This window comes from Hypanus sabinus, chromosome 11 (assembly GCF_030144855.1).
Source record: "Hypanus sabinus isolate sHypSab1 chromosome 11, sHypSab1.hap1, whole genome shotgun sequence".
Lineage (NCBI taxonomy): Eukaryota > Metazoa > Chordata > Chondrichthyes > Myliobatiformes > Dasyatidae > Hypanus > Hypanus sabinus.
In genome coordinates this window covers 9,431,513-9,446,310 of record NC_082716.1, presented here as the reverse complement: position 1 = coordinate 9,446,310, position 14,798 = coordinate 9,431,513, and the positions used below count along the sequence as shown (strand labels likewise).

At 45.0% G+C, this 14,798-nt stretch overlaps 1 protein-coding gene across 8 annotated transcripts in view; it reads left to right on the top strand.

Annotated features, from left to right (window-relative positions):
• Positions 1–14,798, top strand: part of adgrl2a (adhesion G protein-coupled receptor L2a) — an 840,245-nt gene that overhangs the window by 61,975 nt on the left and 763,472 nt on the right. The window contains exon 1 of one of the 8 annotated variants that reach the window (XM_059983756.1): positions 8,415–8,488. The exons of the other annotated variants lie outside the window; for them this stretch is intronic. The gene's annotated coding sequence lies outside the window, so the exon portion shown is untranslated. Of the gene's footprint in view, positions 1–8,414; positions 8,489–14,798 lie in introns of those variants that run through there. 8 annotated transcript variants of the gene reach the window in all.

Sequence of the window (14,798 nt, the reverse complement as noted above, 5' to 3'; positions counted from 1 at the left end):
CTGATGGGAGTGGGACAAACAGTCTGTGAGCAGGGTGGGTGGGATCCTTCATGATGTAACTGATGGAGCTGGATGTAGCAATACTTCTTGTTTAGTCCCACACCTCCGGCTCTCCTGCAGAGAGAAGAGACCTTAATGGTCAGTTAATGATGGAAGTGGGTTCTATTCTGTCCCTGACAAACTGCTTCTCTCTCTGAATATGCCAGTTTAAAACTCCACCACTAATCTCTCAACTCCTTCTCCAGCACCAGCACAGTCCACAAAATGCTGGAGAAAGTCAGCAGATCAGGCGAACCCTTATGAAGGGACTTGGCCCAAAACATCGACTGTTCTTTTCCCCTCCATAGATAAACAAGAAAGTCTGCAGATACTGGAAATCCAAAGCAACACACACAAAATGCTGGAGGAGCTCAGCAGGTCAGGCAGCATCTATGGCAATGAATAAACAGACAGCATATCAGGCCTAGTCCCTTCTTCAGAAGGAAGGGGGGAAGATGCCAGAATAAAAGATGGGATGAGAGGAAAGAGATTAGCTAGAAGGTGTTGGGTGAGGCCATGTGAGTGAGAATAGTCCATGGCTAGAGAAGAATGAATCTGATAGAAGAGGAGAGTGGACCATAGGAGAAAGGGGAGGAGGAGGGGACTCAGAGCAGGTGAGATGAAAGCTCAGTGGGGAAGCGGGGAAGGTTTGGGAATTTATTTACTGGAAAGGGTCATTGATATTCATGCTGTCAGGTTGGAGGGTACACAGGTGGAATACAAGATGTTGCTCATCTATCCCGAGTGACCTTGGCACAGGAGGAGACTATGAACTGGGAAGTGGAATTAAATTGTTTGTCCCCTCCATAGATACTGCCTGACCTGCTGAGTTCCTCCATCAGTTTGTGTGCTACCCTAGATTTCCAGCATCTACAGAATCTCTTGTGCTTATGTTTTGCTTCTCCATCATCAGCCCTGCAACTTCACCATGTCCCCAATTCCTCAAATAAGTTGTGTTCCTCCCTACTACAGTCTACTCCTTTCTTGCCCTGAGTAACACACACAAAATGCTGAATAAACAGTCAGCATTTCGGGCTGGCACTGGAAAGGAAGAGGGGAGGGAAGAAGCCAGAATAGGAAAATAGGGGAAGGAGTACAAGCTGCCTTATGACAGGTGAGACCAGGTGAGGGAGGAGATGAGCGGATGGGAGAAGGGGAATGAAATGATTATCTGGGAAGCATAGGTCTAAGAGTTAAAGGGCTGAAGAGAAACAAATCTAATAGGAGGAGAGTGGACCATGAGTGAAAGGGAAGGAGGAGGGGCAACAAAGGCAGGTGAGGTGGAGAGAAGGGATAATAGAGGAGACAAATTGGGGAGTGGAAAGAAAAGAAAGAGTGAAAAGAAAAAAAGTTAGAGAATATAGGGGGGAGGAGTCATTACTTATAGTTAGAGAAATCCACGTTCATAACAACAGATTAGCACATGGGTTTCCAACCTGAGGTCCATGAACCTCTTGCTTAATGGGATTCGCTGTCGGCATAAAGGTTGGGAACCCCTGGATTAGAGGCTACACAAACTGTTATGATTGTGACTGTGAATAACACACATGAGGCGAGGAACAAACATGCAGCTCTTTATCTTGCTTGTAAGGCATCTACCCAGAATGCCCTGTCACATTAAATTTAGTACGTGGCACACAGGGAAACCTGACAGCAACCCATCAGGGTTAAATGTACATGAATACATTACATAATAGAAACAGAAAGAGGTTTTGATCCTGCAACCTGAGTTTGACCTCTTTGTGCAGCAGTGGAGGCTGTTAACAAACATACTAGTGTGGGAATGGGAGGTCAAGTTGAAATAGGTGGCCACCTGGAGATCCTAGGTCTTGTGGCAGAGTGAAGGTGCTCAACATAAAGCAGACCCCAATCTGCTTTGGGACTCACTGAGGTTGATGAAAAGGTGTCTGCTTCACCGAGAACCTCTGCTTTGTCTGCCACAACAGCCAGGATCACTGACTGGCTGCCAATATGGCTTCTCAATGGTCCATGAACACTACTTCACAATTTTTCTTCTGCACTGTTTTGCATTTTTTGTCTTCCACTGTGTTGTTGCCACAAAGCAACAACTTTCATGACATATATCAGTGATAATGAACCTGATTCTGATCCTCAGCTGCCTGTCCCAGCCCTTTGAGGATGGTCACTTTGTCAAGGTGGAGAGGCTTGTGAGTTCCTAAGATCGCGAGAGCAATGTATTCTACTGCTTGCTTAGTTCCTGATAGGGTCACCCATGGTGGTAAGATCAAGGGGGATATTCCAGGCAAAGACAATCCAACCAGGACCTCAATGCTGGGGCTGGCAGAAGACGATGACACATCACATCAGCAGTGAAGGCGGAGGAAGATTACAGCAGTGAGGGATCCCCAGTTATCTTGTACTCCATGGCACTAGACCCTGGCCCTGATCTGTCATGGATTGTTTGGTGGTTGCATGTGCATCCCCCACCCCTCATGTTAAACAAGTTCACGCACAGGCATTTTCCCTTAACAGAACATCATACTTGATGTTGAGTCATTGCTCTACTTTGCTTGACCCAGCAAGGCATAAATGGGTAAGGAAATGGAGTAATTCTGTGTAGCTCTCGAAACTTTCTCCCTTGCCTACAGTGTATACATCATAGTTTTACAGTGCGCAACAAGACCCATCTGCCCAATTTGTCCCTGCTAAGTTACCTGAGTGAGTAGAAGAAGAAAATAGGCCTTAACTGGGCAGTGGAGTTATCGGGGCACCCTCTTCTGATGAGATTTCTGTAGCAAGCTATTCCTGTTTTTCCAAGGCCAAGTTGCTAGCTCGACGCTCAACCCGACTTGGAGTTGAATTCGGGAAACTTCACTCGGGCGTCTGGCGCTGATATTATTGCGCCATCAAGCAGGACGTTACCTGAGTGAGCGAGCCCCTTTTGCTTGTGTTTGGCTCATATTCCTTTCTATCTTTCGAACTGTCCAGGAAGTCTTTTACTGTTGTACACATGGCTCCCTCGATCACTTCCCCTGTCAGATACTTGACACCCTCTGTGTGCAACGATTTTTCAGTCAGCAACAAGCAATCAGCTGGAGGAACTCAGCGGGTCCTGATACAGGGTCTTGACCTGATCGGTCAGCAATTCCTTTCCCTTTATAGATGTGGCTCCACCCACTGAATTCCTCTAGCTGTCTGCTGCTCCAGATTCCAGAATCTACTGTCTCATGTCTCCAGTAGGTCCCTTTAAACCTTTTCCCTCTCATCTTAAGCCTCTGCCCTCTAGCTTTAGACTCTCCTGCACTGGGGAAAAGGGCAGCTACACAGAACTAAATCATTTCCCTACCCACTCGTACCTTGCTGGGACAGGCAGCTGAGAATGAGGATCCGGTTTATTATCACTGGCATATGTCGTGAAATTTGTTGCTTTGTGGCAACAGTGCAATGCAGGAGAAAAATGATTAAGTTACATAAATTGTGCCAAAGAGGAATAATGAGGTGGTGTTCATGGACAGTTCAGACCCACATTCATATTATCTATGCTGATAATGGTTTTATAGGGGTATAATTTATTCATTCATTTTATTTAGAGCTTCAGCATGGGACAGACTCTTCCGGCAAAATGAGCCACACTGCCCAGCAACCCGCGTGTTTAACCCTAGCCTAATCACAGGACAATTTACAATCACTAATTAACCTATTAACTGGTACCTCTTTGGACTGCGGACGGATATCGCAGCACTCAGAGTAAACCCACGCAGTTCACAGGGAGGATGGCAAGCTATTTACAGAGGATGCAGGAACTGAGCTGTGAACTCCAACACTCTGGGCTGTAATACCGTTCCACGAACCACCACACTACTGTTCCCGTGGGGCCCCTGTATTTAATAAGGTCGCCTTTCCAGCCCCCTCTGCTCCTGGAAGAGTAAATTCCAACCTCCTCCAGTCCTGATAACCTCCAGAAGGCAGATGGCATAGGGGAAGAAGATGTTCCTGAAATGTTGCCTGAAGGTCTGCAGCTCCTGTTCCTCCTCCCTGATGGTAGTTCTGTGCTAAATTGCTAAGAATCAGAATTGGGTTTATTATCATTGATTCATCATGGAATATGTTTTATGTGTTTATTTATTGAGATGCAGTGTGGAATAGGCCCTACAATAATGGGGCAATTTGTAACCACCAACTGACCTACCAATTGGTACATTTTTGGCGTGTGGGAGGAAACCCACGGGGAGGAACGTACAAACTCCCTACAGCCAGTTAAGGGAATTGAACCTGGTTCACCTGTACCGTAAAGAGTTGTGCTAGTCACTATTTTATCATGCCGCGTCCTAAAAAGCCACTATAAACTTTAAAAATATAAATAAATTAACAAGTAATGCAAAAGTAGGATGGTGAGGTAGTGTTTGTGATCTACAGTCTGCGGGTTCCACATGCACGGATTCAACCAACTGCGGATCGGGAAAATCTGGAAATTGAGCATTGTTCAGCTTGCGTCTTCGTTCACTACTTGCGTTATGAGTGCGAGGAAGGAGTTTAAGGCTAGTAAGGGATGGCTGGGTAGCTATGTAAAGTGCTACAGCCTCAAGAACTTAAAGATCACGGGAGAATCAGGATCGGCTGATGCTGAGGCAGCATCAGGGTTCCCAGAAGAGCTACGATGGTTGCATCTGTACTGAACATGCCCAGACACTTTTTTCTTGTCATTATTCCCTAAACAATGCAGTATAACAACTATTTACATAGCATTTACATTGTTAAGTATTATAAGTAATCAAGAGATGATTTAAAGTATACGGGAGGATGTGCGTAGATTAAATGCAAATACCATGCTATTTTATATAAGGGACTTAAGCATCTGCGTTTTTTGGTATCCGCGGGGGGTCCTGGAGCCAATCCCCCGTGGATAAAGATGGCCAACTGTATTCAGAAATCTGATGGCCGAGGGGATGAAGGTGTTCCTAAAACTTTGAGTGCCAGGTTTCAGGATCCTGTACCCACCTCCCTGTTGGTCACAATAAGAAGAGGCTGGGTGGGACTGCAACCAGAGGTCATGGGCTAAGGATGAAAGGTGAAAAGTTTATGGGGAACGAGGGGGTTCTTTTTCGTGAGAGTGTGGAGCAAACTGCCAGCAAAAGTGATGCATGCGAGCACAATTTGAACATTTAAGCGAAGCATGGATAGGTACATGGATATTAAGGGTTTGGAGGGCTATGGGCCTGGTGCAGATCGATGGGGATGACAGTTTAACTGGTTTCGGCACGGAGTAGATGATGATATGTGCTGTATGACCTTGCATTTATATGAATTAAACTCCATTTGCAGTTGTCTGTTCGGGGAGATTATTTTTGGGAAACATGGCCTTTAATGTGTTACAGACACTGTGGAGTCTGCGGAGACTGTTTTAAAAAAAAGTCACTGTCTCAAATGGTGTCATTACCATATTGCTGTGTTCTGCAATATCGTGTGTGAAATCTGCTGAGGCTGCACTCCAGAGGCTTCTGGGCAGCGAGAGTGACAAGCTGTTTCGGGAGCGGAGTTTGTACCATTTCTTTCCTTTAAGCCTGTGGTGACGGAGGATTGGTCAGCTTTAAGGCCAGAAGAGATGACCTCCTGACCTTGGTAGATTGTTCTGAGATCTCTGTTCCCACGAACGTCATCAGCAAACTCCTGTCACCATTCCCCAGCTGGTGGGGAACTGCTGAATATAATTAGTGCAAGTATCATTTTTCACAAATTCACACGATCACCTCTCGATGATCTAGTGAGAGGGAGGAACTGAGGGAAATACATGCTAGTAGGGAAGTGGTGTTAGGTAAATTGAAGGGTATTAAAGGCAGATAAATCCCCAGGGCCAGATGATCTGCATCCCAGAGTGCTTAAGGAAGTAGCCCAAAAAATAGTGGATGCATTAGTGATAATTCTTCAAAACTCCTTAGATTCTGGATTAGTTCCTGAGGATGGAGGGTGGCTAATGTAACCCCACTTTTTAAAAAAGGAGGGAGAGAGAAACTGGGGAATTATAGACCAGTTACTGACATCGGTGGTGGGGAAAATGCTAGGTTATCAAAGATGAGATAACAGCACATTTGGAAAGAGGTGAAATCATCAGACAAAGTCAGCATGGATTTGTGAAAGGAAAATCATGTCTGATGAATCTTATAGAATTTTTTGAAGATGTAACTAGTAGAATGGATAGGGGAGAGTCAGTGGATGTGGTATATTTAGATTTTCAAAAGGCTTTTGACAAGGTCCCACACAGGAGATTAGTGTGCAAACTTAAAGCACACGGTATTGGGGGTATGGTATTGATGTGGATAGAGAATCGGTTGGAAGCAAAGAGTGGAAGTAAATGGGACCTTTTCGGAATGGCAGTGGGGTGCTGCAAGGCTCAGTGCTGGGACCCCAGTTGTTTACAGTATATATTAATGATTTAGATGAGGGAATTAAATGCAGCATCTCCAAGTTTGCGGATGACACGAAGCTGGGCGGCGGTGTTAGCTGTGAGGAGGATGCTAAGAGGATGCAGGGTGACTTGGATAGGTTAGGTGAGTGGGCAAATCCATGGCAGATGCAGTTTAATGTGGATAAATGTGAGGTTATCCACTTTGGTTGCAAGAGCAGGAAAACAGGTTATTATCTGAACGGTGGCTGATTAAGAAAAGGGGAGGTGCAATGAGACCTGGGTGTCATTGTACACCAGTCATTGAAGGTGGGCATGTAGGTACAGCAAGCGGTGAAAAAGGCAAATGGTATGTTGGCATTCATAGCAAAAGGATTTGAGTACAGGAGCAGGGAGGTTCTACTGCAGTTCTACTATTGTGTGCAGTTTTGGTCCCCTAATCTGAGGAAAGACATTCTTGCCATAGAGGGAGTACAAAGAAGGTTCACCAGATTGATTCCTGGGATAGCAGGACTTTCATATGAAGAAAGACTGGATCGACTAGGCTTATACTCACTGGAATTTAGAAGATTGAGGGGGGATCTTATTGAAATGTATAAAATTCTAAAGGGATTGGACAGGCTAGATGCAGGAAGATTGTTTCCGATGTTGGGGAAGTCCAGAACAAGGGGTCACAGTTTAAGGATAAAGGGGAAGCCTTTTAGGACTGAGATGAGGAAAAACTTCTTCACACGGAGAGTGGTGAATCTGATGAATTCTCTGCCACAGGAAACAGTTGAGGCCGGTTCATTGGCTATATTTAAGAGTAAGTTAAATATGGCCCTTGTGGCTAAAGGGATCGGGGGTATGGAGAGAAAGCAGGTACAGGGTTCTGAGTTCGATGATCAGCCATGATCATACTGAATGGTGGTGCAGGCTCGAAGGGCTGAATGGCCTACTCCTGCACCTATTTTCTATGTTTCTATGTTTCCCTGCTGGTGTATTTGCTTTCATCTCCTTGCTCATCCTCTCCTGCATGTTGCTGACAACTCCTTCTGAAAGAACGTGCATCCTGATACCTTCTGCACCCTGATGCTGGTTCAGACTGAGATTTCTTTATCACACGTACTTCGAAACGTACAGTGTAATGCGCCTTTTGCGTTAATGCGGGGGAAGCCCGCATGCGTTGTCACACAGTCCGGCGCCAACATGTTCGGCAAAACTCGGCATTCTAAGTCACAAAGCAACAACGATGAAAGATGCCCCGTTCCTCCGTTCCACCCACTGGCACACAGGCACAATCCCCTAACCCCATTTTTAGTCTCCAACCTCCGGGGTGGACTCGTAGTCCAAAGTAACTGTTATTAGCAAAGTATGTGTTACCATATACAACCCGGGGATTCATTTTTTGTGGGCATACTCAGCAAATCTATGGAATAGAAGGTATAACAGGATCAATGAAAGAGCAACCAGAGAGTAGAAAACACCAAACTGTGCAAATGCAAATATCAATAAATAGCAATAAATAATGAGTACATGAGATAAAGAGTCCTTAAAGTGAGTTCATTGGTTGTGGGATCATTTCAATGATGGAGCAAGTGAGTGTAGTTATCCCCTTTGTTCAAGGGCCTGATGGTTGAGGGGTAGTAACTGTTCCTGAACCTGGTAGTGCGAGTCCTGAGGCTCTTGTACCTTCTACCAGATGGCAGCAGCAAGAAGAGAGCATGACCTGGCTGGTGGCGATCCCTGATGATGGATGCTGCTTTCCTACAACAGCATTTCATGTAAATGTGCTCAGTGGTTGGGAGGGCTTTACCTGAGATGTACTGGGCTGTATCCATGACCTTTTCTAGATTTTCTGATCAAAGGCATTGATGTTGTATAGATTGGATTTGAAGATATTGGGCCTTGGACTTCCCCAGCAGACTCTCAGAGCTTCACATCAGACCTTGATTTCTAGATTTCTGGTGTACCTTTGGGCCTTCCAGACTTCTGAACAACCTTCAATCGACCCAGGACTCGCCAATTGATGACGAGTGAGGATGAGGTCTCCAAGCTTCGAGCACTGGACTCGACAATCATGGGACGCTGTGCGACAAGTGCCGATAGGTCAGTTAACTGTGGGAGGATCCTTCACTAGAACAGGAGTTCTAAACCTGGGGTTCATGGATCCCTTGGGTAATGGTAGGGGTCTACGGAATAAAAAATGATGGAACCTCCTGCACTGGAAGGAGATCAGTAATTGCTCTTGCTCCTTTGAAACTGTTTTGTCTTAGATTTCTCTAAAGAACAATTTGCATTTATAACCTTGAATATCCGGTCAAAGTAAATGTTTTATTAAGGTTATATTATCAGAGATACGTTTGTGCAGGCATTTACGGGGGAAGTAAAACTTACAATAGAATTTACAAAAAAAAAAATTACATAGAAACACAGAAAACCTACAGCACAGTACAGGCCCTTTGGCCCACAAAGTTGTGCCGAACATGTCCCTAACTTAGAAATTACTAGGCTTACCTATAGCCTTCTATTTTTCTAAGTTCTATGTATCTATCTAAAAGTCTCTTAAAAGACCCTATTGTACCTGCCTCCACCACCGCCGCCGGCAGCCCATTCCACGCACTCACCACTCTGAGTAAAAATCTTACCCTACTCCCATGTACCTTAAACCTGTGTCCTCTTGTGGCAACCACTTCAGCCCTGGGAAAAAGCCTCTGACTATCCACACGATCAATGCTCTCTTCATCTTTCACACCTCTATCAGGTCACCTCTCATCCTCCTTCGCTCCAAGGAGTAAAGGTCGAGTTCACTCAACCTATTCTCATAAGGCATGCTCCCCAATCCAGACAACATCCTTGTAAATCTCCTCTGCATTCTTTCTATGGCTTCCACATCCTTCCTGTAGTGAGGCGACCAGAACTGAGCACAGTACTCCAAGTAGGGTCTGACCAGGGTCCTATATAGCTGCAACATTACCTCTCAGCTCCTAAATTCAGTTCCATGATTGATGAAGTCCAATACACCGTATGCCTTCTTAACCACATAAATTACATAAACAAAAACTGACAAATAGCCAATATGCAAGACAAACGGTGCTAAGAAAAATTAAATAATGCTGAGACTATGAGTTGTAGAGTTCTTGAAAGTGAGTCTGTAGGTTATAGAATCAGTTCAATATTGAGGTAAGTTAAGTTACCAACATTGGTTCAGGAGCCTAATGGTTGAAGGATAATAATTGTTTCTGAACCTGCTGGTCTGGGATGTAAGGCTTCTGTACCAACTACCCTATGGTAGAAGTGAGAAGAGAGCTTGGGCTGGATGCTGGGTCCTTGATGATGGATGCTGCTTTCTTGTGGCAGTGCTCCATGCTTATTGGTGGGAAGGGCTTTTTCCTGTGATGGACTGTGCTGTATCCATCACATGCTTCATTGGCTCTAAAGTTGGAATGGATAGTAAAGTTAAAGAGCTGATTGTTGACTCAGGAAAGGGATGGAGGCTGAAACTGTGACAGCCTACACTGAAGGATCGGCGGTGGAACAAGTCAGTAGCTTTTTGTTCCTAGGCTTCAACATATCAGATGATCTGTCATTGAGTCATCGGAACAGGACCTTTGGCTCATCTAGTCCTGGTTCCAGCAGGAAGATGCAATCATAGGAAAAGATGTGCTAGTATTTTTCTAAAGATGTTAGAGGTCTGGCTTGTTATCAAAAATTCTAACAAAGTGAAAGTATCCTGACTGGTTGTATCAAGGTCTGGTATGCTAATTCAAGTGCACTGGAATGTAAGGAGCTGCAGGGAATAGCAGACTCAGCCCATTACATCACTGGTGCATCCATTCCCAGTATTGATAGTATCTATAGGAGCACTGCATGAGGACAACATCTGCCATCAGATCATAAGCACAAGAGATTCTGCAGGTGCTGGAAACCCAGAGCAAAAGAACATGTGTTGGAGGAACTCAGCAGGTCAGGCAGCATCTATGGAGAGGAATAAACAGTCAACATTTCAAAACTGAGTTCTTCCAGCACTTCACAAACAAGAGAAAATCTGCAGATGCTGGAAGTCTAAGCAACACACACAAAATGCTGGAGGAACTCAGCAGGCCAGGCAACAGCTATGAAAAAAAAAAAGAGTATTGTCGACATTTTGTGCAGAGACCATTTGGCAGGGCATTCTTCCAGCATTTTGTGTCTTCATTGTACCTACATCATTCTTTGGAATTGGAATTTTGTTTTTCATTGTCACAGGTACTGTACAGTGCAAAGCTTGTATTGCATGTCAAAAGGAAGAGAGGTTGATTGGCCTAATTCAAGCAAGTTGGGTTAGTGTATTTGGCAGTGTGGACGCTTAGTGACACAAGTGGGCAGGGTGGCGAACAAAGCAAATGGCACACTGGGCTTCATTAGGTGGCGTACTCAATGCAGGGCTTAGGCCATCATGCCTCCTCTTTCAGAATCCTGGGGCGTACACCATCTGGTACAGGGGACATATCTACCTTCAGACCTTTCAGTTTCCCAAGAACCTTCTCCCGAGTAATAACAACTCCAAACAGTTTTGCCCCCTGACACTCTCAAACTTCTGGAATATTTTTTTTCTCCAGTTCTGTCAAAGGGTCTCGGCCTGAAATGTCAACTGCACTTTTTTCCTATTGATGCTGCTGAATTCCTCCAGCATTTTGTGTGTGTGTTGTGTTGATTTCCAGCATCTTCAGATTCTGTCGTTTCTGGTGTCCTGCTAGTGTCTTCCATAGTGAAGACTGATGCCAAATACTACTTCAGTTCATCCACCATTTCCTTGTCCCCACGTACGACCTCTCCAGCATCATTTCCCAATGGTCTGGTATCTATTCTGACCTATGACTGTTTTGATTACCTTTTATCTTTTGTTTCCAACAACTACAAGAGATTTTTCAGATGCAGGAAATGTTGAGCATCACACACAAAATGGAGCAACAGCAGGCCAGGTAGCATCTGGACTGGAAAAGAAGGGGGAAGAAGCCAGAAAGAGCTAGTGAAAGGGGAATCTGATAGGAGCGGGTAGAAGGCCCCCTTCATTCCCATTCACATTTCCAACTCTCACCTCATCACCTCCCTCTGGTGCTCTTCCCCCTTCCCTTTCTTCCATGGTCCTCTACCCTCTCCTATCAGATTCCCCTTTCTTCAGCCCTTTACCTCTCTTTACCTCTTTCATCTATCAACTTCCCAGCCCTTTTTTTTTTACCCTTACCCCCTCCCAGTTTTAGCTATCGCCTACCACCTTCTACTTCTTCCTCCCCTCCTCCCCCATCTCTTGATCTAACCTCATCTCTTTTTCCAGTCCTTTTGAAGAGTCTTGACCCAATACGTTGACTGTTTGCTGACTGACCTGTTGAGTTCCTCCAGCATTTTGTATGTGTTGCTTTGGATTTCCAGCATCTGCAGATTTTCTTGCCTAGGCGATAGTTGGGAGCAGATGAGGAGGCAGGTGGATGGTTAGCGGGGAAGGTGATGGAGTAAGATGCTGGAAGATGATTCGTGGAATGGATAAAGGGCTGAAGAAGAAGGAATCTAATAGGAGGGGAGAGTGGATCATGGGAGAAAGGGAAGTAGGAGGGGCACCAGAGGGAGGTGATGGGCAGGTGAGGAGAAGCGAAGGGGTAAGAGAGAAACCAGATTGGGGAATGGTAAAAGAGAAGGGAGAGAAATTATAAGAAGTGAACAAACGCATTCTACCAGACTGAATACGAGGTTTTGCTCCTCCAATTCTGAATGTGGTCTCATTGTGGCAGCAGAGGTGGTCTTGGACCAACAGGTTGAATGGGAATGGGAAGTCAAGTTAAAATGGGTGGCCTTTTGTGGCAAATGGAGCAAATGTGCTCGATAAAGCAGTCATCCAATCTACATTAGGTCTCAACGGATACGTTAGATGAGCCCAACAGACTCGCATGTGAAGTGTCACCTAATTTCCACCTATCACCTCCCTGCTTCTCACTTAATCTGACTCCCCCATCAACCCACCTTCCCCCTCACCTGGTCTCGCCTATCACGCCTTCCCCTCACTCCCCACCTCACCTTCTATTCTGGGTTTTTTTCCTCCTTTCCAGTCCTGCTGAAAGGTCTTGGCCTGAGACATTGGCTGTTTGTTCCCCTCCATAGATGCTGCCTGGCTTGCTGAGTTCCTCTGGCATTTGACATGTGCTATTTATTTAGAGATACTGTGAGGAGGCGGTCTTCCGGCCCAGTGAGCCACCCAGCCTCATTGGAAACCACACAATGACCAACTAACTGGTATGTCTTTGGACTTGGCGGGGGGGAACCCACATGTGCACGGGAAGGACTCACAAACATCTTTACAGAGGATGCCAGAATTGAACTTCAAACTCCATTGCCTAAGGCGGTAATAGTCGGGCTAGCTGCTCCACTACTGTGGCTACTATATTGCTCAGGGTTTCCAGCATCTTCAGGATCTGTTGTGTTTATGACCCTCCGCTCCCCCCCCCCCTTACTCTTTTCAATTATTATTCAGAACCATGAACCTTTCCGTTCTCAGCCGAGTAACCTTAACATCACACTGGATGAGTCAGCCTCGCGTGCGTTTTCAGCCGTTGACTTTCTGACTCTGTGTCAAGAGTGGGAGAACCAACTAGTTTTTAATTCAAACAAATACAGCACGTTCTCCCCGTGGTGCTCTCAAGTTCAATGTCTCAGTAAATCTAGATTTTACAGCCACACCACTGTGATTAGATTCCAGAATTAGGAAAAATAATCCTGATGGAAATGGATGAGCAAACTGCCTGCAGACTGTGTGCATAACATGCGTTCAAATCCTCAGAGGCCACAATGCCGGCTAAACACCACTGTTAATTATCCCTGATTAATACAATTAACACCATATCATTTACTCATGTATATTGATAAAATAGTTTATTACTAAGTGATAAAATTAGGAGAGAGAGACTAGCAGCTTCTCTGCACTGGGTTGAGTTCAGTGTTCCTGCTGCTTCAGCTCCTCAAGTGTCAATGATGTGTCGGTGGGTAATCTCTCCTCCCACGCAGACGGTTCAAGCCTTACACCACTCTACAACAATATCGAGCAACAACCTTTCTGAATCAGAATCGGGTTCAATATCACTGACATATGTTGTAAAATGTCTTGTTTTGTGGCAGCAGTACAGTGCAATACATAATTTAAAAAAACTGAAGTGCAATAAAAAGATGTAAAAATTAAATCAGTACAGTAGTGCAAAAAAAAGAGAGAGAAAAACAGTGAGGTAGTGTAAAAGGTTCATTGTCGGTTCAGAAATCCGACGGTGAAGAGCAAGAAGCTGTCGTTTTGACAAGGTGATCTGTGATCCTCAATTCTCTCCTTCACTGATGAGAATGATATTAAATGGAAAGAGTTTGTGACATATTTGCCACCTCATACTTTCACTGACATGGTTTCTTCTTATGCTATCACAAACAGAGACTTTACTTTCTTAGAAGTTTGCATAAATCTGACTTGTCACCTATAACTTCGCCAAGCTTCTATTAATACACAATGCGGAATGTCCTAACTGGCTACATCACAGGATGAAATAGAAATACAAATGCCCAGGATCTGAAAAGAGAGGGATAGGTGGAAAAGGTAAAAAGCTGCAGAAGAAGGAATCTGATAGGAGAAGGGAGTGGGCCATAGGAGAAAGGGAAGGAGGAGAGGCACAAGAGGAAGGTGATAGGCAGATGGGAAGAGGGGAGCCAGAATGGGGGCTGGAAAAGAGGGAAGGGGAGAAGAGATGAAAAAACCTGAATTAGAAAAATCAGTAATTCATGCCATTAGGTTGAATGCAATATGAGGTGTTGCCTCTTTAACCTGAAGGTTAATTCATTGTGCCAGCAAGTGAGGTGAGATTAGACCATGGATGAAAGGGAAAGAGGAGGGACACTCGAGCGAAGTGATGGACACTGAGAGAGAGGTACCCCCAAATCCTAGCCGATCTTTATTCATATCTGGATGGGAATTCTGTTGTCTGAGACTGCAGTGTTTGTCCATCGTTCAGAATGGTGTGCTTTTAATCTCGGCAGGGAGGGGGTGGAAGAGAAGCTGTTTAATGGTGACCTGAGGGGTGCATTTTTTCCACAGGGAACGGTCGGTTAGAAGGTTGCTTGGTGGAGTTTGAGGCAGATTAGATAAACACATGGAAGGAAATGTTCCTCTCTCTGGAGCAAAGTTGGATGGAGTTGTATAAATTGATAAAACACATAGAGCAAATGGACATCCAGAGACATTTCCCTAGGGCCGAAAGAGCTGGTACGAGGGGACACAATTTTAAGGTTTTTGGAGGAATAATTATCTCGGTTACTACAGACTTAATAGGCTTGTTTGCCTCATCTTCCCACCACCTTAACAATGATAGCGTTCCCCTTGTCCTTACCTACCATCCCATCAACCTCTGCATCC